The sequence below is a fragment of the Arachis stenosperma genome, chromosome 2, assembly GCF_014773155.1.
Source record: "Arachis stenosperma cultivar V10309 chromosome 2, arast.V10309.gnm1.PFL2, whole genome shotgun sequence".
In the NCBI taxonomy this organism is placed as follows: Eukaryota; Viridiplantae; Streptophyta; class Magnoliopsida; order Fabales; family Fabaceae; genus Arachis; species Arachis stenosperma.
The window spans coordinates 67342801-67370578 of record NC_080378.1 but is presented as its reverse complement, the minus strand read 5'-3'; the positions used below and the strand labels follow the sequence as shown (position 1 = coordinate 67370578).

Sequence of the window (27778 nt, the reverse complement as noted above, 5' to 3'; positions counted from 1 at the left end):
AAGCAAGCTATGGTCACCTTGTAAATCTTAGTCAGGCAGACTCAAATGGGTATAGTGATGAACGAATAAAGCATAAAGCATAAAGATAGAGGTACTTATGTAATTCATTGGTAGGAACTTCAGACAAGCGTATGAAGATGCCTTCCCTTCCGTCTCTCTGCTTTCCTACTGTCTTCATCCAATCCTTCTTACTCCTTTCCATGGCAAGCTTGTGTAGGGTTTCACCGTTGTCAGTGGCTACCTCCCATCCTCTCAGTGAAAATGTTCCCATGCTCTGTCACAGCATATGGCTAATCAGCTGTCGGTTCTCGGTCAGGCTGGAATAGAATCCATTGATTCTTTTGCGTCTGTCACTAACGCCCCGCCTGCTAGGAGTTTGAAGCACGTCACAGTCATTCAATCATTGAATCCTACTCAGAATACCACAGACAAGGTTTAGACCTTCCGGATTCTCTTAAATGCCGCCATCAGTTCTCGCCTATACCACGAAGACTCTAATCTCACGGAATGGCTGGCTCGTTTGTCAGGCGAGCACTCGGTTGTCAGGCGATCAACCATGCATCGTGTATCAGGAATCCAAGAGATATTCACTAGAGCCTTGATTGCTTGTAGAACAGAAGTGGTTGTCAGTCACCTTGCTCATAGGTGAGAATGATGATGAGTGTCACGGATCATCACATTCATCAAGTTGAAGAACAAGTGATATCTTGGACAAAGAACAAGCGGAATTGAATAGAAGAACAATAGTAATTGCATTAATACTCGAGGTACAGCAGAGCTCCACACCTTAATCTATGGTGTGTAGAAACTCCACCGTTGAAAATACATAAGAACAAGGTCTAGGCATGGCCGAATGGCCAGCTTCCCAAAGTGAGTTCAATCATAAAAACATGATCAAAAGGCTCTCTAATACAATAGTAAAAGGCCCTATTTATAGAAAACTAGTAGCCTAGGGTGTACAGAGATGAGTAAATGACATAAAAATCCACTTCCGGGCCCACTTGGTGTGTGCTTGGGCTGAGCAATGGAGAAATTTCGTGTAGAGACTCTTCTTGGAGTTAAACGCCAGCTTTTATGCCAGTTTGGGCGTTTAACTCCCATTTAGGTGCCAGTTCCGGCGTTTAACGCTGGAATTCCTGAGGGTGACTTTGAACGCCGGTTTGGGCCATCAAATCTTGGGCAAAGTATGGACTATCATATATTGCTGGAAAGCCCAGGATGTCTACTTTCCAACGCCATTAAGAGCGCGCCAATTGGGCTTCTGTAGCTCCAGAAAATCCACTTCGAGTGCAGGGAGGTCAGAATCCAACAGCATCTGCAGTCCTTTTCAGTCTCTGGATCAGATTTTTGCTCAGGTCCCTCAATTTCAGCCAGAAAATACCTGAAATCACAGAAAAACACACAAACTCATAGTAAAGTCCAGAAAAGTGAATTTTGACTAAAAACTAATAAAAATATACTAAGAACTCAACTAAAACTACTAAAAACATACTAAAAACAATGCCAAAAAGGGTACAAATTATCCGCTCATCACAACACCAAACTTAAATTGTTGCTTGTCCTCAAGCAACTGAAGATCAAATAAGATAAAAGAAGAGAATATGCAATGAACTCCAAAAACATCTGTGAAGATCAGTATTAATTAGATGAGCGGGGCTTTTAGCTTTTTGCCTCTGAACAGTTTTGGCATCTCACTCTATCCTTTGCAACTCAGAATGATTGGCTTCTTTAGGAACTCAGAATCCAGATAGTGTTATTGATTCTCCTAGTTAAGTATGATGATTCTTGAACACAGCTACTCTATGAGTCTTGGCCATGGCCCAAAGCACTCTGTCTTCCAGTATTACCACCGGATACATACATGCCACAGACACATAATTGGGTGAACCTTTTCAGATTGTGACTCAGCTTTGCTAGAGTCCCCAACTAGAGGTGTCCAGACACATAATTGTGACACAGCTACTTTATTCTTTCTTTTTCTTTCTTTTTCTCTTTCTCTTTTTTTTTCGGTTTTTTTTTCGCTTCCTCTTTTTTTTTTGTATTCACTGCTTTTTCTTGCTTCAAGAATCATTTTTATGATTTTTCAGATCCTCAGTAACATGTCTCCTTTTTCATCATTCTTTCAAGAGCCAACATTCATGAACCACAAATTCAAAAGACATATGCACTGTTTAAGCATACATTCAGAAGACAAAAGTAATGCCACCACATCAAAATAATTAAACTGCTATAAAATTCAAAATTCATGCAATTCTTTTTCTTTTCAATTAAGCACGTTTGTTTATTTAAGAAAGGTGATGGATTCATAGGAAATTCATAACTTTAAGGCATAGACACTAAGACACTAATGATCACAAGACACAAACATGGACAAACATAAGCATTAATTTTCGAAAAACAGGAAATAAAGAACAAGGGAGATTAAAGAACGGGTCCACCTTAGTGATGGCGGCTCTTTCTTCCTCTTGAAGATCCTATGGAGTGCTTGAGCTCCTCAATGTCTCTTCCTTGTCTTTGTTGCTCCTCTCCCATGATCCTTTGGTCTTCTCTAATTTCATGGAGGATGATGGAGTGTTCTTGATGCTCCACCCTTAGTTGTCCCATGTTGGAACTCAATTCTCCTAGGGAGGTGTTCAGTTGCTCCCAATAGTTTTGTGGAGGAAAGTGCATCCCTTGAGGCATCTCAGGGATCTCATGATGAGTGGGGTCTCTTGTGTGCTCCATCCTTTTCTTGGTGATGGGCTTATCCTCATCAATGGGGATATCTCCCTCTATGTCAACTCCAACTGAATAACAGAGGTGACAAATGAGATGAGGAAAGGCTAACCTTGCTAAGGTAGAGGACTTGTCCGCCACCTTATAGAGCTCTTGGGCTATAACCTCATGAACTTCCACTTCTTCTCCAATCATGATGCTATGAATCATGATGGCCCGGTCTAGAGTAACTTCAGACCGGTTGCTAGTGGGAATGATTGAGCGTTGGATAAACTCCAACCATCCTCTAGCCACGGGTTTGAGGTCATGCCTTCTTAATTGAACCGGCTTGCCTCTTGAATCTCTCTTCCATTGTGCGCCCTCTTCACATATGACTGTGAGGACTTGGTCCAACCTTTGATCAAAGTTGACCCTTCTAGTGTAAGGGTGTTCATCTCCTTGCATCATGGGCAATTTGAATGCCAACCTTACACTTTCCGGACTAAAATCCAAGTATTTCCCCCGAACCATAGTAAGATAATTCTTTGGATCCGGGTTCACACTTTGATCATGGTTCTTGGTGATCCATGCATTGGCATAGAACTCTTGAACCATCAAGATTCCGACTTGTTGAATGGGGTTGGTAAGAACTTTCCAACCTCTTCTTCGGATCTCATGTCGGATCTCCGGATATTCACCCTTTTTGAGTGAAAAAGGGACCTCGGGGATCACCTTCTTCAAGGCCACAACTTCATAGAAGTGGTCTTGATGCACCCTTGAGATGAATCTTTCCATCTCCCATGACTCGGAGGTAGAAGCTTTTGCCTTCCCTTTCCTCTTTTTAGAGGTTTCTCCGGCCTTGGATGCCATAAATGGTTATGAAAAAACGAAAAAGCAACGCTTTTACCACACCAAACTTAAAAGGTTTGCTCGTCCTCGAGCAAAAGAAGAAAGAAGAGAGTAGAAGAAGAAAGAGAAATCATGAATTTGAATGGTGAGGTAGGTGGGGTTTTATGAAGGATGGATGTGAGTGGTGACGAGAAAGAAGGGATTTGATAGGTGAAGGGTTTTTGGGGAAGAGGTATTGAGGTGATTGGTGAATGGGTGAAGAAGAAAGAGAGTGGTGGAGTTGGTGGGGATCCTGTGGGGTCCACAGATCCTGTGGTGTCAAGGAAAAGTCATCCCTGCACCAAATGGCATTCAAAATCACGTTTTGAGCCATTTCTGGCGTTAAACGCCGGGCTGGTGCCCATTCCTGGCGTTTAACGCCAGGTTCTTGCCCTTTTCTGGCGTTTAACGCCAGTCTGGTGCCCCTTTCTGGCGTTAAACGCCCAGAATGGTGCCAGACTGGGCGTTAAACGCCCAACTGCTAGCCTCACTGGCGTTTAAACGCCAGTGGGTTCTTCCTCCAGGGTGTGCTGTTTTTCTTCCTGTTTTTCATTCTGTTTTTGCTTTCTTCATTGATTTTGTGTCTTCTTATGATCATCAACCTACAAAATAAATAAAATAACAAAAGAAAATAGATAAAATATAACATTGGGTTGCCTCCCAACAAGCGCTTCTTTAATGTCAGTAGCTTGACAGAGGGCTCTCATGGAGCCTCACATTTTCTCAGAGCAATGTTGGAACCTCCCAACACCAAACTTAGAGTTTGAATGTGGGGGTTCAACACCAAACTTAGAGTTTGGTTGTGGCCTCCCAACACCAAACTTAGAGTTTGACTGTGGGGGCTCTGTTTGACTCTGATTTGAGAGAAGCTCTTCATGCTTCCTCTCCATGGTGACAGAGGGATATCCTTGAGCCTTAAACACAAAGGATTCTTCATTCACTTGAATGGTCAGTTCGCCTCTATCAACATTAATCACAGCCTTTGCTGTGGCTAGGAAGGGTCTACCAAGGATGATGGTTTCATCCATGCACTTCCCAGTCTCTAGGGCTATGAAATCAGCAGGGATGTAATGGTCTTCAATCTTCACCAAAACATCCTCTACAAGTCCATGAGCTTGTTTTCTTGAGTTGTCTGCCATCTCTAATGAGATTCTTGCAGCTTGCACCTCAAAGATCCCTAGCTTCTCCATTACAGAGAGGGGCATGAGGTTTACACTTGACCCTAAGTCACACAGAGCCTTCTTGAAGGTCATGGTGCCTATGGTACAAGGTATTGAAAACTTCCCAGGATCTTGTCTCTTTTGAGGTAATTTCTGCCTAGACAAGTCATCCAGTTCTTTGGTGAGCAAATGAGGTTCATTCTCCCAAGTCTCATTTCCAAATAACTTGTCATTTAGCTTCATGATTGCTCCAAGGTATTTAGCAACTTGCTCTTCAGTGACATACTCATCCTTTTCAGAGGAAGAATACTCATCAGAGCTCATGAATGGCAGAAGTAAGTCCAATGGAATCTCTATGGTCTCATTTTGAGCCTCAGATTCCCATGGTTCCTCATTGGGAAACTCAGTGGAGGTCAGTGCACGCCCATTGAGGTCTTCCTCAGTGGCGTTCACTGCCTTTCCTTCCTCTCCAAATTCGGCCATGTTAATGGCCTTGCACTCTCCTTTTGGATTTTCTTCTGTGTTGCTTGGGAGAGTACTAGGAGGGAGTTCAGTAATTTTCTTGCTCAGCTGTCCCACTTGTGCCTCCAAATTCCTAATGGAGGACCTTGTTTCAGTCATGAAACTTTGAGTGGTTTTGATTAGATTAGAGACCATAGTTGCTAAGTCAGAGGGGTTCTGCTCAGAATTCTCTATCTGTTGCTGAGAAGATGATGGAAAAGGCTTGCCATTGCTAAACCTGTTTCTTCCACCATTATTGTTGTTGAAACCTTGTTGAGGTCTCTCTTGATTCTTCCATGAGAAATTTGGGTGATTTCTCCATGAAGAATTATAGGTGTTTCCATAGGGTTCTCCTAGGTAATTCACCTCTTCCATTGAAGGGTTCTCAGGATCATAAGCTTCTTCTTCAGATGAAGCATCCTTAGTACTGCTTGGTGCATTTTGCATTCCAAACAGACTTTGAGAAATCAAATTGACTTGTTGAGTCAATATCTTGTTCTGAGCCAGAATGGCATTCAGAGCATCAATCTCAAGAACTCCTTTCTTCTGATTAGTCCCATTGTTCACAGGATTCCTTTCAGAAGTGTACATGAATTGGTTATTTGCAACCATTTCAATTAGCTCTTGAGCTTCTGTAGGCGTCTTCTTCAAATGAAGAGATCCTCCAGCTGAGCTATCCAAGGACATCTTGGACAGTTCAGAGAGACCATCATAGAAAATACCTATGATGCTCCATTCAGAAAGCATGTCAGAAGGACATTTTCTGATCAATTGTTTGTATCTTTCCCAAGCTTCATAGAGGGATTCTCCATCCTTTTGTCTGAAGGTTTGGACTTCCACTCTAAGCTTACTCAATTTTTGAGGTGAAAAGAACTTTGCCAAGAAGGCATTGACTAGCTTTTCCCATGAGTCCAGGCTTTCTTTAGGTTGTGAGTCCAACCATGTCCTAGCTCTGTCTCTTACAGCAAAGGGGAATAGCATAAGTCTATAGACCTCAGGGTCTACCCCATTAGTCTTGACAGTGTCACAGATTTACAAGAATTCAGCTAAAAACTGATGAGGATCTTCCAGTGGAAGTCCATGAAACTTGCAATTCTGTTGCATTAGAGAAACTAATTGAGGCTTAAGCTCAAAGTTGTTTGCTCCAATGGCAGGGATAGAGATGCTTCTCCCATAGAAATCGGGAGTAGGTGCAGTAAAGTCACCCAGCACCTTCCTTGCATTGTTTGCATTGTTGTTGTTTTCGGCTGCCATGGGTTCTTCTTCCTTGAAGATTTCTGTTAGGTCCTCTATAGAGAATTGTGCCTTAGCTTCTCTTAGCTTTCGCTTCAAGGTCCTTTCAGGTTCAGGGTCAGCTTCAACAAGAATGCCTTTGTCTCTGCTCCTGCTCATATGAAAGAGAAGAGAACAAGAAAATGTGGAATCCTCTATGTCACAGTACAGAGATTCCTTGAGGTGTCAGAAGAACAGAAAAATAGAAGAAAGAGGTAGAAGAATTCGAACTAAATTAGAGAGAGTTCGAATTGTGCATTGAGAAGGAGTGGTACTCCATAAATAAAAGGATGTGGGAAGAGGGGAAGAGGATTTTCGAAAATTAAGTTAAAGAATTTGAAAACATTTTGAAAAACACTAATTGATTTTCGAAAATAAGAGTGGGAAAGAAATCAAGTGATTTTTGAAAAAGATTTTGAAATTAGAAGTCAAAAAGATTTGATTGAAAGCTATTTTGAAAAAGATGAGGTTAAGAAGATATGATTGATTTTTAAAAATATGTGATTGAGAAAATATGATTTGAAAACAATTTTAAAAAGATTTGATTTTAAAAATTAATAACTTGGCTGTCAAGAAAAGATATGATTCAAGCATTAAACCTTTCTCAACAGAAAAGGCAACATACTTGAAATGTTGAATCAAATCATTAATTGACAGCAAGTATCTTTGAAAAAGGAAAGAAATTGATTTTGAAAACATTTGATTGAAAAGATATGATTTGAAAAAGATTTGATTTTGAAAAACTTTGAAAACTTGAAAAAAAAATTGATTTGAAAACAAAATCCTCCCCCTTGTGCCATCCTGGCGTTAAACGCCCAGAATGGTATCCATTCTGGCGTTTAACGCCCAAAATGCTACCTTTTTGGGCGTTAAACGCCCAACCAGGTACCCTGGCTGGCGTTTAAACGCCAGTCTGTCCTTCTTCACTGGGCGTTTTGAACGCCCAGCTTTTTCTGTGTAATTCCTCTGCTGCATGTTCTGACTCTTCAGTTCCCTGTACTATTGACTTGAAAATAGAACCAAGATCAAATAAACAATACATGCAAGACACCAAACTTAAAATTAGACACTAGACTCAAACAAGAAACATAAAATATTTTTGGTTTTTATGATTTTTAAAATTTTTTGTGCTTTTTTTCGAAAATTATATGGAAATAGAAAATAAAAGTTTCAGAATTCTTAATTTGGATTCCAGGAATCATTGCAATGCTAGTCTAAGACTCCGGTCCAGGAATTAGACATGGCTTCACAGCCAGCCAAGCTTTCAAAGAAAGCTTCGGTCCAAAACACTAGACATGGCCAATGGCCAGCCAAGCCTTAGCAGATCATTGCTCCAATAGCAAGATTGATAGAAATCAACAAGCTATTGTGATGATTAGTTGAAACCTCGGTCCAATAAGATTAGACATGGCTTCTCAGCCAGCCAGATTTCAACAGATCATCATGAAACACTAGAATTCATTCTTAAGAACTCTGAAGAAAAATACCTAATCTAAGCAACAAGATGAACCGTCAGTTGTCCATACACAAAACAATCCCCGGCAACGGCGCCAAAAACTTGGTAGCGCGAAATTGTGATCACTACAACTTCACACAACTAACCAGCAAGTGCACTGGGTCGTCCAAGTAATACCTTACGTGAGTAAGGGTCGATCCCACGGAGATTGTTGGTATGAAGCAAGCTATGGTCACCTTGTAAATCTTAGTCAGGCAGACTCAAATGGGTATAGTGATGAACGAATAAAGCATAAAGATAAAGATAGAGGTACTTATGTAATTCATTGGTAGGAACTTCAGACAAGCGTATGAAGATGCCTTCCCTTCCGTCTCTCTGCTTTCCTACTGTCTTCATCCAATCCTTCTTACTCCTTTCTATGGCAAGCTTGTGTAGGGTTTCACCGTTGTCAGTGGCTACCTCCCATCCTCTCAGTGAAAATGTTCCCATGCTCTGTCACAGCATATGGCTAATCAGCTGTCGGTTCTCGGTCAGGCCGGAATAGAATCCATTGATTCTTTTGCGTCTGTCACTAACGCCCCGCCTGCTAGGAGTTTGAAGCACGTCACAGTCATTCAATCATTGAATCCTACTCAGAATACCACAGACAAGGTTTAGACCTTCCGGATTCTCTTAAATGCCGCCATCAGTTCTCGCCTATACCACGAAGACTCTGATCTCACGGAATGGCTGGCTCGTTTGTCAGGCGAGCACTCGGTTGTCAGGCGATCAACCATGCATCGTGTATCAGGAATCCAAGAGATATTCACTAGAGCCTTGATTGCTTGTAGAACAGAAGTGGTTGTCAGTCACCTTGCTCATAGGTGAGAATGATGATGAGTGTCACGGATCATCACATTCATCAAGTTGAAGAACAAGTGATATCTTGGACAAAGAACAAGCGGAATTGAATAGAAGAACAATAGTAATTGCATTAATACTCGAGGTACAGCAGAGCTCCACACCTTAATCTATGGTGTGTAGAAACTCCACCGTTGAAAATACATAAGAACAAGGTCTAGGCATGGCCGAATGGCCAGCCTCCCAAAGTGAGTTCAATCATAAAAACATGATCAAAAGGCTCTCTAATACAATAGTAAAAGGTCCTATTTATAGAAAACTAGTAGCCTAGGGTGTACAGAGATGAGTAAATGACATAAAAATCCACTTCCGGGCCCACTTGGTGTGTGCTTGGGCTGAGCAATGGAGAAATTTCTTGTAGAGACTCTTCTTGGAGTTAAACGCCAGCTTTTATGCCAGTTTGGGCGTTTAACTCCCATTTAGGTGCCAGTTCCGGCATTTAACGCTGGAATTCCTGAGGGTGACTTTGAACGCCAGTTTGGGCCATCAAATCTTGGGCAAAGTATGGACTATCATATATTGCTGGAAAGCCCAGGATGTCTACTTTCCAACGCCGTTGAGAGCGCGCCAATTGGGCTTCTGTAGCTCCAGAAAATCCACTTCGAGTGTAGGGAGGTCAGAATCCAACAGCATCTACAGTCCTTTTCAGTCTCTGGATCAGATTTTTGCTCAGGTCCCTCAATTTCAGCCAGAAAATATCTGAAATCACAGAAAAACACACAAACTCATAGTAAAGTCCAGAAAAGTGAATTTTGACTAAAAACTAATAAAAATATACTAAGAACTCAACTAAAACTACTAAAAACATACTAAAAACAATGCCAAAAAGGATACAAATTATCCGCTCATCACTCTCTCTCCTCTTTGCCTCCTTTTGCTTGAGGACAAGCAAACCTCTAAGTTTGGTGTGCTTTCCGTGATCACTAGGCCAAGATTTATCAAGATCATGGCTCCTAGAGGAAAACAAACCAATTCAAGAGGCAAGAAAGTGAATAATCCAAAGGATGTTTGGAGTCAAGAGAAGTTCTTAACCAAAGAACATGCAGACCATTACCATAAAATAATGGGTCTGAGGTCAGTGATCCCGGAAGTCAAATTCAATCTGAAAGAAGATGAATATCCAGAGATCCAAGAGCAAATTCGAAACAGAGGATGGGAAGTTCTAACCAACCCTGAGACAAAGGTTGGAAGGAATATGGTTCAGGAATTCTACTCAAATCTGTGGCTGACAGATAAGCAGAGAATGACTGGAACTGCTTTTCATACCTACAGAACCATAGTCAGAGGGAAAATTATTTACTTCCATCTGGACAAAATAAGAGAGGTCTTCAAATTGCCTCAACTGCAAGATGATCCTGAATCCTTTAATAGGAGGATGGTGAGAGCAGATAAAGGGTTGGATCAAGTTCTAGAGGACATATACCTCCTTGGAACTAAATGGATAACCAATTCAAAAGGTGTCCCAAACCAACTCAAGAGGGGAGACCTCAAACCAATTGCAAGAGGTTGGCTAGACTTTATTGGGCGTTCCATATTGCCCACTAGCAACCGTTCTGAGGTTACTATCAAGAGAGCAGTGATGATTCATTGCATTATGCTTGGAAAAGAAGTGGAGGTTCATCATCTGATTGCTTGTGAGATCTACACAATTGCAAATAAGAATTCCACTGAAGCCAAACTGGCTTACCCAAGCTTGATCTCCTTGTTCTGTAAAGAGGCTGGGGTAAAAATGGGAGTAGATGAATTCATACCCATTGAACATCCAATCACCAAGAAGTCAATGGAAGGACAAATGCAAGACAACTCTATCAAAAAGAGAGCGCAGGAGTTCCTCCCTGAATTTTCTGAAATTGACTACTGGGCCAGCCTAGAAGCATCTATCACCAAGTTGCAAGAAACTATGGAGCAACTTAAGGAAGAACAGCAGAATCAGAACTGCATGCTCTGCAAATTGCTGAAGGAACAAGAGAAGCAGGGGCGTGAACTTCAAGAGATGAAACGCCAAAAGCTCTCCCCTCAAGTGGAGGGAGCATCCACTTCTCAAAATCAAGGTTGTTGAGTCCTAACTCTGTGATAACCTCTATCATTAGGAGCCTATTTAAATTTTTTGTTTTCTATTACTATTAGTCTTATCTTATATCTATTTTTGAGTCTTGTTCTTAATTCATGATTAATAAAATTTAAAGTTCATGTCTTAAAGCTATGAATGTCCTATGAATCCATCACCTCTCTTAAATGAAAAATGCTTTAATCACAAAAGAACAAGAAGTACAGGATTTCGAATTCATCTCTGAAACTAGTTGAATTAGTTTGATGTGGTGACAATACTTTTTGTTTTCTGAATGAATGCTTGAACAGTGCATATGTCTTTTGAATTTGTTGTTTTAAGAATGTTAAAATTGTTGGCTCTTGAAAGAATGATGGAAAGGGAGAACTGTTATTGAGGATCTGAAAAATCATCAAATTGATTCTTGAAGCAAGAAAAAGCAAAAAAAATGAAAAAAAAAAGAGAAGAAGAAAAAGAAAGAAATAAAGTTGTGATCCAAGGCAAAAAGAGTGTGCTTAAGAACCCTGGACACCTCTAATTGGGGACTCTAGCAAAGATGAGTCACAATCTGAAAAGGTTCACCCAAGTATATGTCTGTGGCATGTATGTATCCGGTGGTAATACTGGAAGACAGAGTGCTTTGGGCCACAGCCAAGACTCATAAAAAAGGCTATGTTCAAGAATCACCATACTTAACTAGGCAAATCAATAACATTATCTGAGTTCTGAGTTCCTCTGGATGCCAATCATTCTGAACTTCAAAGGATAAAGCGAGATGCCAAAACTGTTCGGAAGCAAAAAGCTACTAGTCCCGCTCATCTAATTGGAGCTAAGCTTCTTTGATATTTTGGAGTCTATAGTATATTCTCTTCTTTTTATTCTATTTTGATTTTCAGTTGCTTGGGGACAAGCAACAATTTAAGTTTGGTGTTGTGATGAGCGGATAATTTATACGCTTTTTGGCATTGTTTTTAGTATGTTTTTAGTATGATTTAGTTAGTTTTTAGTATATTTTTATTAGTTTTTAATTAAAATTCACTTTTCTGGACTTTACTATGAGTTTGTGTGTTTTTCTGTGATTTCAGGTATTTTCTGGCTGAAATTGAGGGACCTGAGCAAAAATCTGATTCAGAGACTGAAAAGGACTGCAGATGCTGTTGGATTCTGACCTCCCTGCACTCGAAGTAGCTTTTCTGGAGCTACAGAAGCCCAATTGGCGCGCTCTCAATGGATTTGGAAAGTAGACATCCTGGGCTTTCCAGCAATATATAATAGTCCATACTTTGCCTGAGATTTGATGGCCCAAATCGGCGTTGCAAATCAGCTTCAGAATTCCCAGCGTTTAACGCTGGAACTGGCATAAAAATTGGAGTTAAACGCCCAAACTGGCATAAAAGCTGGCGTTTAACTCCAGGAAGAGTTTCTACACGAAAATGCTTCAATGCTCAGCCCAAGCACACACCAAGTGGGCCCGGAAGTGGATTTTTCTGTCATTTACTCATTTCTGTAAACCCTAGGTTACTAGTTCACTATTAATAGGATCTTTTGACATTGTATCTGTACCTCATGACACTTTACACATTTCTCAATGTATCTTCTACAGCATGAGTCTCTAAACCCCATGGTTGGGGGTGAGGAGCTCTGCTGTGTCTTGATGGATTAATGCAATTACTACTGTTTTTCATTCAATCATGCTTGCCTCCATTCTAAGATATCACTTGTTCTTAAACCTGATGAATGTGATGATCCGTGACACTCATCATCATTCTCACCTATGAACGTGTGCCTGACAACCACCTCCGTTCTACCTTAGATTGAGTAGATATCTCTTGGATTCCTTAATCAGAATCTTCGTGGTATAAGCTATAATTGATGGCGGCATTCAAGAGAATCCGGAAGGTCTAAACCTTGTCTGTGGTATTCTGAGTAGGATTCAAGGATTGAATGACTGTGACAAGCTTCAAACTCCTGAGGGCTGGGTGTTAGTGACAGATGCAAAAGAATCACTGGATTCTATTCCAACCTGATTGAGAACCGACAGATGATTAGCCGTGCTGTGACAGAGCGCGTTGAACATTTTCACTGAGAGGATGGGAGGTAGCCATTGACAACAGTGAAACCCTACATACAGCTTGGCATGGAAGGAGTCTTGCGTGTTTGAAGAAGAAGACAGTAGGAAAGCAGAGGTTCAGAAGACAGAGCATCTCCAAAACCTCAACCTATTCTCCATTACTGCAAATCAAGTACTTATTTCATGTTCTTTTGCTTTTCACAATCAATCCTGATAATTTTTAATATCCTGACTAAGAGTTACAAGATAACCATAGCTTGCTTCAAGCCGACAATCTCCGTGGGATCGACCCTTACTCACGTAAGGTATTACTTGGACGACCCAGTGCACTTGCTGGTTAGTTGTGCGAGATTGCAAAAGTGTGATTGTAATTTCGTGCACCACCAACTCCAAGGAAGCTTCAACTAAATTCAAGATTCAAGATTTAAGTGATTAGTTAGAAACAACCTCTTTTAGAAAGATAAGATTCGGTTGTTTCGATTAAATTAGATTAGATTTGAATTTGAATAATTCATCTTTCTAAAAGATAAAATTAGAGTAGCTTTTGAATTTGAATTAGTTAGGAAGTTAGATATAAATAAGTGAACAATATTCACAAGAGGAGGATGTCAATTTACAGATTGTACACCACCTCTCTCGAGTTTAGTTGTGTTCTTCTCTACCATGAACAACTAAACCTCTCTTGTTAAAGGTTAAGGGCTTTATGAAGACCAAATGTCAACTCGGAATTTCTCAAATTGTAACTTCGTTGCAAGTATAGTTCCGAATCAACAATTAAGTCTCAATCGAAGTTTAAATTTAAAGGTTTGTCACTGATGACTTGCATCATGTACCCTTTTTTCTTGCATAAAAAGGACCATAAAAGAGCATAAACTCATTTGATCATTGCAATTCATGCAATATTTGATGAATATTATAGTACATTGCTTTGAAATGAGTTTGTGCTGAATTTCAGGAGAAAAAGACTTCAAAAATGGAAAGAAAACAACAAAACAAGCTGGGCGTGTGAAACTGGCGTGCCACTTGAAGCAAACGCCACAAAAATGTATTGGCGTGGCACGCCAGAAGCATGGTGTGGCACGCTAGTACAAGATTCCAGAGAAGAAGTTGAAGACTAAAAAGGTCTGGGTGTGCCACATAAGGTCGAAGGCGTGGCACACCAAGCTTTCCCTCTCACTTGGGCGTGCCACTTGAGCATCCAGGCATGGCACGCCAATGTACAAGAAAGCCAAAGTAAGGTCTAGGCATGCCACTTGGTACCGAAGGCATGGCACGCCAGCTCAAAAGTCTCACTATGGCGTGCCACTTGAATGCTGGGTGTGGCACGCCAGCGAATGGAACCAAGCGAAAATGATGGGCGTGGCACGCCAGCCTCTGCGTGTGGCACGCTGGTTATATTTTTCAGAGAAAGAGTTAGGAGGCCAACCAAGAGGGCGTGCCACTTGGTATCAAAGGCGTAGCATGCCAACTACCATTCTCCACCTAGACGTGCCACTTGAATCTCAAGCGTGGCACGCCATGATCACCAATCAACCAAGAAAGGAACTGGGTGTGCCACTTGAATGCTGGGCGTGGCATGCCAGCGAAGGAGCCAAGCACACAAATGGGCGTGGCATGCCAGACCCTGGGCGTGCCACGCTAGTTCAACTTTCCAGAGAGATGGATCAAGCACACAGCATGGGCGTGGCACGCCAGAACCTGGGCGTGCCATGCTAGTTCAATTTTCCAGAAGTAAGAAGAAGAGGGAGAAGACCTGGGCGTGCCACTTGGGCTCGAAGGCGTGGCACGCCAGGCTACACAAGTGATTAAAAGACCCTGGGCGTGCCACTTGGGCTCAAAGGCATGGCACGCTAGGGATGCTAATGAAGGAGGTGCGTGCCACTTGAATGCTGGGTGTGGCACGCCAAGCCAGAATCAGAGTGAGGCCTGAAACGCTACTGAAGCGCCAGCCACACGCCAGTTGGGAGATCATGTTTATTGAGTTTCTTTTACCTCCAAATTGTATTTTTCTTTTCACTTTTGTATTTTCCTTTATTTTTGAGAGCTAGGAGTAGTATAAATAACCCCAAAAAGTACTAAAAAGGGGGGGTTAAGCAGTTAGAGAGCTTTTAGATTTACTCTTCACTTCATCATCTTCTCCATCTTAAGTACTTTTCTCTAAGCTATGAGTAGCTAAATTCCCTCTCATTGAGAGATGGAGCTCTGTTGTACTTGATGGATTAATGATAGTAAATTTTTCTTCTCTTCATCTTCTCTTTGATTTGCTAGAAGGAATTTCGCTCTTCATGTTTAGTGTTCAATTATCTTGGAAAAGAGATTGAATGCAAAATGGGTTTCATGGGAACCTTGGAAAAGGAAACATGAAACCATGCTAGAAATCCCTTCTCACACTTGAGTAGAATCTGGGTTTTGGTGTTTGGATATGGTGACATATAATCCTCCCTCTACTTGGACCTATGATGATGTGTGGTATAATCAGGGATCAAGCATATCTCTCTTCATGAGCAATTAGACCAAGGAATTGGCTATTGATCAAGATCGAGAGATCGAGTCACTAAGGGATTGGGACTCAATCAATCATGATTGCCAAGAGGTCAATGAGTTGCATGATTGAAGATGATATAAGTTGGAATTAATCCAAAGAGGCAACATCTCCCAATCTCAATTAATTCCCCCATTATCATCTACCACTTTCTTTATAGCTTTCTTTTACATTCTGCAAATCCCCATTCCCATTTATAATTGAGTCATTTATGTTTCTGCCCTTTACATTCTTGTCATTTCTATTTCTGCACTTTACTGCTTTCCTTTACCTTCTAGCCATTTATGTTTCTGCCCATTTATGATTCTGTAATCACAATTTATTCTGTTTAGCTTCACTAATTCACCAATTGATTAAAATTGCTCAAACCTACCAATCTCTGTGGATACAATCCCACTCTACTGTGGGTTATTACTTGACGATAATTTTGGTGCGCTTGTCAAAAGAACGGATTCATCATTTTTATATGGGGAGTGAATTCCGGTCATCAGTCACAATCCAAAACAAATTAATAACCTGGAGTTTTTAAGTCCCGGGTCGTCTCCCTCGGACCATGCAATTTAGGTGCACAATTTTGGTTGTGAAATAAGGGGTTTTCTTCAATTAAGGAACGGAAAATTAAAGGAACTAAGGAATAAAAGAACTAACAAACGATCAAAAAGGAAATTAATGCAAACTAAAAGAAAGCAAGATCAAAACTTAGTGAAAATGCTATAAATGCATAAAAGAGCCTTGACTTGGGAATGAGAATTAAGGAATCCTATCATCGTCGTAACCATAACTATGGCAACTATGATGAGTTAATCTCACTTCGTCAACCCTTAACATCGAGGAGTAAGTCAAACAAGCATAATTGACCTTAATCCATAAGTCCTAGCTAACTCACTAATTAACTTAGTGAAAAGCTAGCGTCACTGGAAACAAGAATCAACTAACAACCCAAGAATTACCACTAAATGTCGAACATTATGACTCTAGTACTAGGAACTCATTTCTTAAGTCAAGATGTGAAAATCTACTCAAAATCTCCAAGTGGCATTTTCACAAACACTTGGTGGGCAATAAAGCAAAACATAGGAAATTGCAAAAGAAAGTGAAAACTATAACCAAACTATTTACAATATCAATAATAAAAACTCAAATCAAGCAAATAGAAATCAGAAGACATTAAATTCATCAACCAAAACTTCAAGGAATCAAAATTACATATATTAACAAAATAACTAGAACCATAAGAACATAAAAGTAGATGTGATGTAATTAATGAGAAATTAAAGAGTACTTACAAAAGAGATGAGCAAAATCCAAGACCAAAATTGAAACTATAAAATTCTATAATGAAACCTAATTAAAACCCTAAGAGAGCACTTTCTATACTATTCTACTCCAATTCCTAATAATGTTTTCTATCCTAAAAATGAGCTCCCCCTTGATATGGAATGAAGTCCCCTTGATATAGCACCCAATCAATTTTAGAAACATCAAAAATTGGGCCAAGAGGCCCCCAAAATCGCAAGCCACGTGACATTTTAATGAAGTCACATGCTGGGACTTGTCTGTACGCACAGAAGGTTGTGCGTATGCACACTTGACTGTGTGCTTTTCCTTTGTTTTCTTCATGAAATCTCCCATTTTGCATTCTTCTTTCCACTTTTGCCTAGCCATTCACGCCTAATTGACCTGAAATCACTTAACAAAATATATCACGACATCGAATGGAATAAAGGTGGAATTAAAATTATCAATTTAAGCACAAAAATGCATGTTTTCACATTTAGGTTCAAATTAGAGAGAAATCACAAAAGTATACTATTTTGGTGATTAAGTGTGAGTTTATGTGATGAACTTCGTCCAATTCAAGCCAAAAAATTGTCATCAAATATGGACTCATCAATTCCCTCACACTTAAACAATAGCATTCCTTATGCTAAACACAAAGAAGGAGAATGATCAAAGGGTAAACAACTTATTAAATGTACTATGTATATGCATGCTAGTATACTAAATATTATCTATATCCATCTATACTAGAGTGTCCTATTGATTTGGTGAAAAGAAAATATCAAATTTCCAAGCAAAAATGTAGACATATAGGACTAAACAAAGAAAAAATTCAATGCAATCACAATCCAAAGAATTGATTCAAGTATAAAAAATGAAGCAACTTGCAAGAAAATACAAAATTCGAGGTGGAGACATAGAATTGAGTAATTGAACCCCCACCGAATGTGTATGCTCAGTGTCTAGGGTTTAATCACTCAAGTCTCCTCTAATCATACTTTCTAGAATTTGATATTCATCTAACAATCAACAAGTATTTGATATATGTATGCACATATCATAAGGACTTCTTAGGGTTGTATTGGGGTTAGGGTGAAGGTAGGATTAATATGGTCAAATGGAATAATAAATTGGATCTTTAATTAGCTCAAGTATCCCATTCAACATATACCAACCCACTCACTAAAATGCATTCTAACTACCCCGTACTTTCTTTTTACACACATTCATGCCTCTTTTTCATCCAAGTCCACATATGCATTTCTTATTTATATTTCTTTTTTTGGGGCAACCTTTGTCCCCTTTTTGCTATTATTATATTATATTTTTATTTTATTTTTTTCTATATTTTTTTCTATGACAAATGCATATGCTTTAAGCAAATTGATACATGAATATGCACCAATTTTTCAAAATTTTCAAAGAATACTCAAAATATTTTTATGTCTCTACCAATATTTTTCGAAAATTCTCCACACTTGAATAACACACACACCTCAACCTAAGCTAATCAAAGATGCAATTCTTGATTTTTCGCTTAGGGTTAGTAATGTGGTAACAATTAGAACAAAAGGGGATTAAAAAGGTCAAAATTAGCTCACAAAGGTAGATATAAGGGTTAGGCTATATGGGTGAGTAAGCCTAGCTTAAAAATGGCCTCAATCATGCTAAATGCATTCAAAACATCAAATATCGGAAATAAAGAATCAAGAAATCTAACGTCACAATCATAGAAGGAGCATAGCACACAAGAATAAAGATTGTGGTTGTAATATGCAACCACGTATTAAAAGCCCAAATCTCATTTGGTGTTTTGTTCTATATCCTTTCTATGTTCCACAAAAACCATTTAAGCAAGTCTTAAAAATAATTTTCCGAATCAAAACAATGGAATGCCCTAAAAGAGATTTCTTGGAAATTTTTGTTGTTTTCACCAAAATTATTTCCTATATATTTATGTATGATGTGATGGATGTAAAGTTCAAAATTTTCCTAGTTCTTTTCCTAATTTCTAATACCCAAAAAATCATCATAAACAATTAGGACAAAATTGAACTAGGTACTATACTATTCAACAATATCCAATCACAACTTCTATCTATAGAATATATACCCATAAAAGATGCAAATGCAATATATATATCAACTAAAGTAAGGTGCAATATTAAAAAATACTAACAAATATCTATAAGAAAAATAATTAAAGAAAACAAAAATAAAGTGCAAAGTGTTCGGAGAAGAAAATTTATGCTCCAAAAATCACAAATCCTCCCCCACACTTAAGCGTTGCATGGTCCTTCGTGCATGAACATAATTCGGGAAGAATGGCTCTAAAGCACTCCACCTTCAGCTGGCGGATGTGGGGGCTCGGGCTGCTGAAAAATTTTGCCAAGCCCAATGCAGGATCGGCATCTCCATACTCGGCATTCTCCTCCTCTACTGGCTCCTTGCCTTTACAGCTCATCCTCCAAAAAGAATGAATAGAGTATAATTAGGAATCCTAAGGCAAGTGGCACAAAAAGGCAAAGGAAGAAGCAAATACAGTGCATACTTAGAGCCAAGAAAAAACAAACAAGCATTTAATTGAGGAAGTTTGCATAGTAGTGTGGTGCGATAAAAATAAGCCGGGCACGTATTTCAATTATGCGCGCGGTTAGAATACACACAACGGCCGGTTAAAAGGCATCCACACAATCAAAAAATAAGCATGAGTTCCTCAATTAAATGACTTAAGATGCACGGACAGGATGAGCATCAATTAAACACAAGCAAGCTTAGACAATTACAATAAGAGTGAATTGAATTTAGAGAATATTGGAGTTTGAAATTGTGTAAGTGAAAGCGCAATATTGTTAAAAATTAGCACAAAAACAATAACCAATTCAATGATGAGAAGAAGACTACTTATTCATCCTCAAGAATAATAAAATAATCACATGGAGAAGGTACTTTTTGTAAAAAGTGGCAAGCTTGATAAGAATCAAGTCAAGTTAACTCAAACAAATACAAAGCATTAAAAAGAAACAAGGACCTTGTTATATGATTAAATTGATATGGAAATCAAGATGAACAAGTAATTCAATTCACTTGATTAAATTCAAATACACTTTTAAATAATTTGTCCTAGGATGCAATCAAAACATAAATTTTCAAACCCCCTAGGTACTAGTAATTTAAAGCAAAGTATAAGTGCATTGAGAAAATTCAATCTTAAATAGCTTGAACAATCATATAAAGTGCACAATTCATCATATACTTTAATGCATATGGTAGCTACAACATATGAATCAAACTCAAAAATTATTTAGGCAATTAAACAAAGACTTAATGCTCAGTTCACATATTCATCAAATTTAAGCCAAATTTCAAGCAACAAGCAACCCAATCGACATGAAGCAAACACTTGCAGCTTATTTAATTAACAAACAACTAAACTAGACCTAATATAGTTACTAAAATCAAAATAAAATGCAATTAAAACTAACTAGAATAAGTAGAAAACAGGGCAAAAGCAAGGGAAGAGAAGGATGGTGATAGGTAAAATTGTGATTCACTCTTTTCATAACTTGAACAATTCTTAGCAATGACTCCAAAAATTTGGTGCACACTACTATGGTTCACTTACATTCTTCACAATTTCACACAACTAACCAGCAAGTGCACTGAGTCGTCCAAGTAATAAACCTTACGTTAGTAAGGGTCGATCCCACGGAGATTGTTGGTATAAAGCAAGCTATGGTCATCTTGTAAATCTCAGTTAGGCGGATAATAAATGGTTATGGAGTTTTCGAAATTTATAATAAATAAAGCATAAAATAAAGATAGAGGTAATTATGTAATTCATTGGTAGGAATTTCAGACAAGTGTATGGAGATGCTGTGTTCCTTCTGAATCTCTGCTTTTCTACTGCTTTCATCCAATCCTTCTTAATCCTTTCCATGGCAAGCTGTATGTAGGGCATCACCGTTGTCAATGGCTACATCCCATCCTCTCAGTGAAAATGGTCCAAATGCTCTTGTCACAGCACGGCTAATCATCTGTCGATTCTCGATCATGTCGAAATAGAATCCATTGATTCTTTTGCGTCTGTCACCACGCCCAACAATCGCGAGTTTAAAGCTCGTCACAGTCATTCAATCCCTGAATCCTACTCGGAATACCACAGACAAGGTTTAGACTTTCCGGATTCTCAAGAATGGCCGCCAATAATTCTCGCTTATACCACGAAGATTTTGATTAAGGAATCCAAGAGATATGCGCTCGGTCTAAGGTAGAACGGAAGTGGTTGTCAAGCACGCGTTCATAAGGACGGATGATGATGAGTGTCACAAATCATCTCATCCATTAGGTTGAAGGGCAGCAAATATCTTAGAATAAGAATAAGCATGAATTGAATAGAAAATAGTAGTAATTGCATTAAAACTTGAGGTACAGCAGAACTCCACACCCGTAACCTATGGTGTGTAGAAATTCCACCGTTGAAAATACATAAGTGGTGGTCCAGGCATGGCCGAATGGCCAGCCCCCTTTGAAGGTCTAAAATTGCATATACTGACTAAAGATTAATCAAAAGACGTCTAATACAATAGTGAAAATGTTCTATTTATACTAGACTAGTTACTAGGGTTTACAGAAATAAGTTAAAATGCAGAAATCCACTTCTAGGGCCCACTTTGGTGTGTGCTTGGGCTGAGCTTGTGTTTTGCACGTGTAGAGGCTTCTCTTGGAGTTAAACACCAAGTTGTAATGTGTTTTTGGCGTTTAACTCTGGTTCGTGACATGTTTCTGGCGTTTTACTCCAAAATGCAGCATGGAACTGGCGTTGAACGCCAGTTTGCGTCGTCTAAACTCTAACAAAGTATGGACCATTATATATTGCTGGAAAGCCCTGGATGTCTACTTTCCAAAGCCATTGAGAGCGCGCCATTTGGAGTTCTATAGCTCTAGAAAATCTATTTCGAGTACAGGGAGGTCAGAATCCAACAGCATCAGCAATCCTTTGTCAGCCTCCTATCAGACTTTTGCTCAAGTCCCTCAATTTCAGCCAGAAAATACCTGAAATCACAAAAAAACACACAAACTCATAGTAAAGTCCAGAAATGTGAATTTAGTATAAAAACTAATGAAAATATCCCTAAAAGTAGCTAGATCCTACTAAAAACTACCTAAAAACAATGCCAATAAGCGTATAAATTATCCGCTCATCAGATGGAGGGGAGGTGGAAGTGCGTTAGGGCTTAATTCAAAGGGCAATAAAAATTATGCCCAAAATAACACTTGTGCGTATGAACGTACTTGTATGCGTACGCACAAAGGATGGAGATGTAAGGGGTGCACCCGCACAAACATGTGCGAATGCACTGAACAGAGAGGCAATTTAAAAGTGTGTGTACGCACAAGGCTGTACATACACATAAAATGCGTTTTTTTCAACAAGAAAATGGGTCATGTGTGCGTGGGCACATGAGGAGATGCAGACACACAGAGGAAAAAAGGATGGGACACGCACACACAGGGGTGTGCGAGTGCTCCCAACAGAAGGGTTGCTACTGGGTGTACGTACGCACAAGGCGGTGCGTACGCACATATGTCAAAACTAGGGAAGGTGTGCGTCTGCACAGGTCTGTGCATATGCACAATGCTCTATTTTTGCAAAAAATTTAATGCCTCTAAGAAATTAAACATGATATCAAACAAATATTTTCAATCCCAAAACATATTATTCATAAAAAACACACGATCAAAAATAAAATGCAACTAAACTAAACTAAGCCTAGAATCCAAATAAATTAAGCCAAACAAAAGGAACAAAATTCAATAAGCAAAAGCTAAAAGAAGAGAGGGGTTAGAAGGATGTTATTATGGTGACACTACAAGAAAATGGAGCATTTGTAACAAAAAATTTGTATCAAATTTAAAATTGTTACAAATTATGGTTTTTTGGTAACAATAATTAGTTATTGTTACAAAATAAGAATATTTTGTAACAACAAGAAAATTCGTTACAAAACATTTCAATATTTTGTAATAACGTGATTTCTTTTGTTACAAATTATGTTGGCTTTCGTATCGAACTGTTGTTTTGTTGCAAAATATTATAATATTTTGTAACCAAAGATTATATTATTGCAAAAATTCAAAATATTTTGTAACAAAATATCTATTTATTTCAAAAGGTCTAAATATTTTGTAACAAAAAATTAATTTGTCATAAAATACAATATTTTTGTAACAAGTTATTAATTTGTCACAAAATTCAAAGATTTTTTTGCAACTAATAAAAAATTTTATTTTAACATATTAAATGTAAGACTTTGAATTTTTGAAAATTAACATAATGAGTTATTTATGATTTATTATATTTATTTAAGATTTTATATTCAAAAATTTATTTTACTAAAAATATTTAAGTCAAATTAATGATATTTTAAGTTTAAAATTCTTTTAAAAATTAAATAATAAGTCATTTAAACAAAATATTTTTTTAGTTATAATTTAAAGTTTTAATAGTTAAAAAATATAAAAAATTTATATGATTTGATTTAAATATTTAAAATTTTTAAATTCGATACTTTAAATTTTATGAAAAAAATTAATTTAAGTATCTCTAATTTTATTTTAATTAGTGTTTATTTAAAAATAATTTATAAATTAATAATAAAATAATATTTTAAAAATAATTAAACAAACCCTAACCCTAATTCCCAATTTGATTTTATCTAAATTCCTAAATTATTTTTAAACAAACAAATCCTAACCCCTTTAACCTAACCATAACCGCCTTGCAACCTCCCCCTACACCTCAACACTACCCTCACCTTTCCCCTTCAGCAGCACAACATACACACACTCTGAAATAGAAAGAAAGGAGAAATGGAAATAAGGAAAGGGATGAGAGCAGAGGGGGATCCGAGAGAGAGGAAGAGAGCGTCGGGGGAGGAGCTGTTCGCACCGCCATCACGCGTCACCGCCGTCGAGCCTCGTCGCCGTCGCCACTGGGGCCGCCGAGCCTCGTCATCGCCACTGGGACCACCGAGCCGTCACCGTCACTATTGGGTTGTCATTGCCGTCAGTTCCACCGAGAGGAGAGTTCGCGCGAGAGGGAGGTGACGTCGAGAGAGAGAGTTGCGCGAGGAATGGGAGTTCTGTCCAACCGTTGCCGCCACTGTCACGAGTTAGGGGTTGTGCCGCCGAAGCTCCATCGCCATCCATGGAGTCACAGGTGTGCATCGCCATCGAGAGGAAGAGCGCCACGCTGAGAGAGAACCAACAAGAGAGAGGAAGAGGCATCGCGTCTGCTGCGAGCCTGCCATCGTCACCCTCATCGCCACTTGTCACTGCCGCTGTGAGCCTCTTCTCCTGGCATTCAAGGAGCTGTGCTTCGTCGCCGTTTTGCCACCGTTGGAGCCGCCATCTCCTTGGTAAGCTTTGGCCCTGTTCTGGTTTTTTCTCATTGTCGGTCAAAATCCTAGTTACTATAAGAGTTGTTGCTGAGATTGTTTGTGCCAGGGATTATTTGTCGTGAGTTGCTCCGTCGTACGCCACCGTCGGAGCCATCATTCCGCTGCTGCCCCCTTGCTCTGGGCCGTTCCATTGTTGCAGCAAGTGTTGTTATTGTGGTTGCTCGATTTAGTCGCACCTCTTTAGTATGGTAAGTTATTCATTGATTCAGTTTTGAACTTTAAGTAAGTTATTTGATGGATTGCTGCTGGTTGTTGACTTGTTTATTTCATTGTTGCTGCCTTGCTGGTTGTTCTGTTGAATTATTGAAACTACTTCTGATTGTGCTGCTCCTCTACTCCTCTGGTCCCTGGACCTCTGCCTCTACTGGTCTAGTTCATTTCAGCCATTCTTCCTCCTCGGTAGTTCTCGGTGTTGTCGTTCCCTAGTTATTGTGCGTCGCTTGGTTGCTGGTTTCTGGTTTCTGGTTCATCTCGGCCGTTCTTCCTCTACAGCTGTTCTTTTTTCTTGTTTTAATTCGTCTTATGTTTTTCCTATAGCAGCTTTTTCATAGTGTTAGAAATAGTTAGAGCATAGCATCCATTGTTGGAAGCAAACAAAGAATTGGTGGAAGTGCACCCAGCTTAAGAAAAATCTGCGCCTCACTTACCCATGCAAAAAGGAGCCAACGCCAAGTAAGGTTTTTCCTGTCTTTTTGTGAGCCTGTGTTTTATTTTTTCCCACTGTTGGTGAACTGATCATTGGAGACCTGATTTAATTAGCTATCTTTATATGCTTGACAGTTGAGTAGTTGCTTCCTTATATATATGAAAGATGATAGTATAGAGAAAATATATGATACTTTGAAGGAGTGTGCTGTCATTAGCAAATCAGCAGGGAGAATTGGTGTTTCTGTTCACAATATCTGTGCCACTGGCAGCTACATACGTGGAAATATTGCAGTACTTATGTTTTATTGGGTAATATTGCAGTACTTATGTTTTATTGGGTAAACTTTCAGTTTTTGCATTGTTGATGAGGAAATCTTAGGTTCATTTTAATTGTTCATTACTTAGTCATGGTGATTCTTTTAATTATTGAATGCCAATGATATTTTTTCTTATAAATGATAATGAGTAATGGTTTGGGATTTCGCTTGAAGCCTGAAACTTAATTGAACTGATTGTATTTGCCCACCTATCTGCAGTGGCTGAAAATAATGCTTTCTTGGTCAAGCAAATTGGCCAGATTTTCCAGTATTCTAAAATAGAGGTATATTCCTCTTCTTATATTCATGAATAGTCAGTTTTGTTCCTTGTTAACATACATGCATAATCTATGTATAGAAGACTAAACGTAGATCGAATCCATTTTCTTATCAAGGCAAGAAGAGAGGAACAAATCCAAGCTGCTCAGGACGAAGCCATATTTGGTGCTTCAGCACTTCCACCTCCTACCAGTACTGACAGTGAGCCTGAAAGGGAGAATGAGAAAGAAGTTGATAAAAAAACTATTGTTACAAGCCTCTTAAGTGAAACGGTAAGTGGTTTCACTACAGACTTATGTGGATAAGCATGATGAGTCATTTAAGTAATCCTTGTATTTGTGTGTGCATTTGTTGTTGAATAATTTCTCACATTAAGTTGTTATTGCTACTCTATACTTGCTGTTGGTTGCTGCTGATTTTTCTCCCTCATTGCTTGCTTATTGAATGCTTGTTAAATTCAATGAGAAAGGAAATGCTGCTGAGTTATTGTTGTTTGTGTTGGAATAGATGATGGTTGCTGAACTGAGATTGGTTTTATTGATAAATCTATTGCTGAAATCGTTTAGTTTGACTTGATTGATTTTCTGTTGAATTAATGGATAAACTGCTATGCCCCTACTGCTTGCAAGTGTAATGGTTATTGACTTCAATGAATAGAATGCTGCCTAAATCCATTATCTTTGTTCATTTTACTATTTTGGGTGCTGTATGATGGGCCATTGATTGCTGTTCTGCTAAATGCTGCTCTGCTTCTTGCTGGTTGGATTGGTTTTAATTGTTTCCTCATGTTTTCTTGCTAGAATTGGCTTATTTACTTCCTTCCTATGAATTCATTATTATTTTTTGTGTTTTTAACTGTCAAAGAATTCATATGGAATTTGAATTGATTGATTGAAATTGTGAAATAGGCAAATTTACTGCTGAAATGCTGCCAGAATTTATTTTAAGCTGTTTTCAATATTCATTGATTCAATTAATTGATTGAGTTGGTATTTAATTGCTCTTGGTTTTCAATTGTTGCTAAGCTCAATTGATTGATTATCCGGCTAAGTGCTTCATTGTTTTGGTTGTTGGAAGCTGGAAGCTTCGGGTTTTGTTATTCACTATTTGGTTGTTGTCCTATTTGGTTGCTCAATTAAACTGCATTGTGTTGTTTGAAAGGGTGCAAGTTGTGAATTGGTTGTGTTTGTCAGAACCGTAGACAGTGGAAATATCCAAGTTTTAGGGGAGGTTTTGCCGAAATTTTTCTAAACATTTTGGATAAAACTTAGTGGACAAATTATAATTAGTGTTATATCTTGTTTCTAACTTTTTTGTTTCAGTTTTTCTTATTTACAGGAGTGATGAAATGGTGACCATATGCTACCTTGAGTGCTCAAGAATGTTTTGATGCATAGAGACACTAATCTATGTTAGAACTTTTATGTTTTGGTTGAACTTTTATGTTAGAACTTTTATATTTTGGTTGAACTAATCAATGTACTCACTAGCTAATGTTATTTTGTTTCAAGACAATTTTAGCTAAAAGGATCTTGTTTGACTTATGTATGTTTTTGCATATTATATACATGTAAACTTGCTTATTAAAAGCGTTAATATATTAGTTAATTTAAAAAATAATTTAGTAAATTATGCATGTAATTTGTAATAAAAAAAGTTGTTACAAAATAATTAATTTGCTTTCGTAACTAAAGAAAAAAATGTTACAAAATCATGTTACATTTTGTAACAAAATTTTTTGATAGGAAAAAAATTGACTGTCACGAAAAATACTTTCAAGATCAAAATTTGTTACCACTTTTGTAACGGTTTCTGGTTTTTTGTATCAGGAAAAATTGTTACAAAATATGGTATTGAATTGTAACAGTTCTATTTTTCGTTACAAAAACTTTTTGTACTGGGACTTACTGCAATGGACCCTTTTTTTGTTACAAAAAACTTTTGTTTCAAAATTTCGACGTTTTGTAACAATATTTTTTGTTACAAATACGCCTTTTTCTTGTAGTGATGAGGTGTCTCCCACCTACCACTTTTATTTAAAGTCCTTAAGTTGGACTTTTAGGTGAAGCTCACATCAAGGAGGCTTGTGCTTCCATTCATCCTTGAGTTGCCACCCATGTTTTCTCTTCCAAAATCCTTCGGGATCCCAAATAAAGTACATCAAGCTCTCAAGCAATCTCAAGCAAACAATTGGGACTCAAGATTGTTGGTTGTAGAAGTATATACCCGGATCCCATACTTTAGTTTTTTGGTTGTCCT

The 27778-nt window shown here is 38.5% G+C and overlaps 1 non-coding gene across 1 annotated transcript; it reads left to right on the top strand.

The window, feature by feature from the left end:
- Positions 1 to 5984: 5984 nt before the first annotated feature.
- On the top strand, positions 5985 to 6092 carry LOC130965106 (small nucleolar RNA R71). Its single transcript, XR_009081160.1, has one exon. It is a non-coding gene; the product is annotated as a small nucleolar RNA R71 (small nucleolar RNA).
- The last annotated feature ends 21686 nt before the right edge of the window (positions 6093 to 27778 follow it).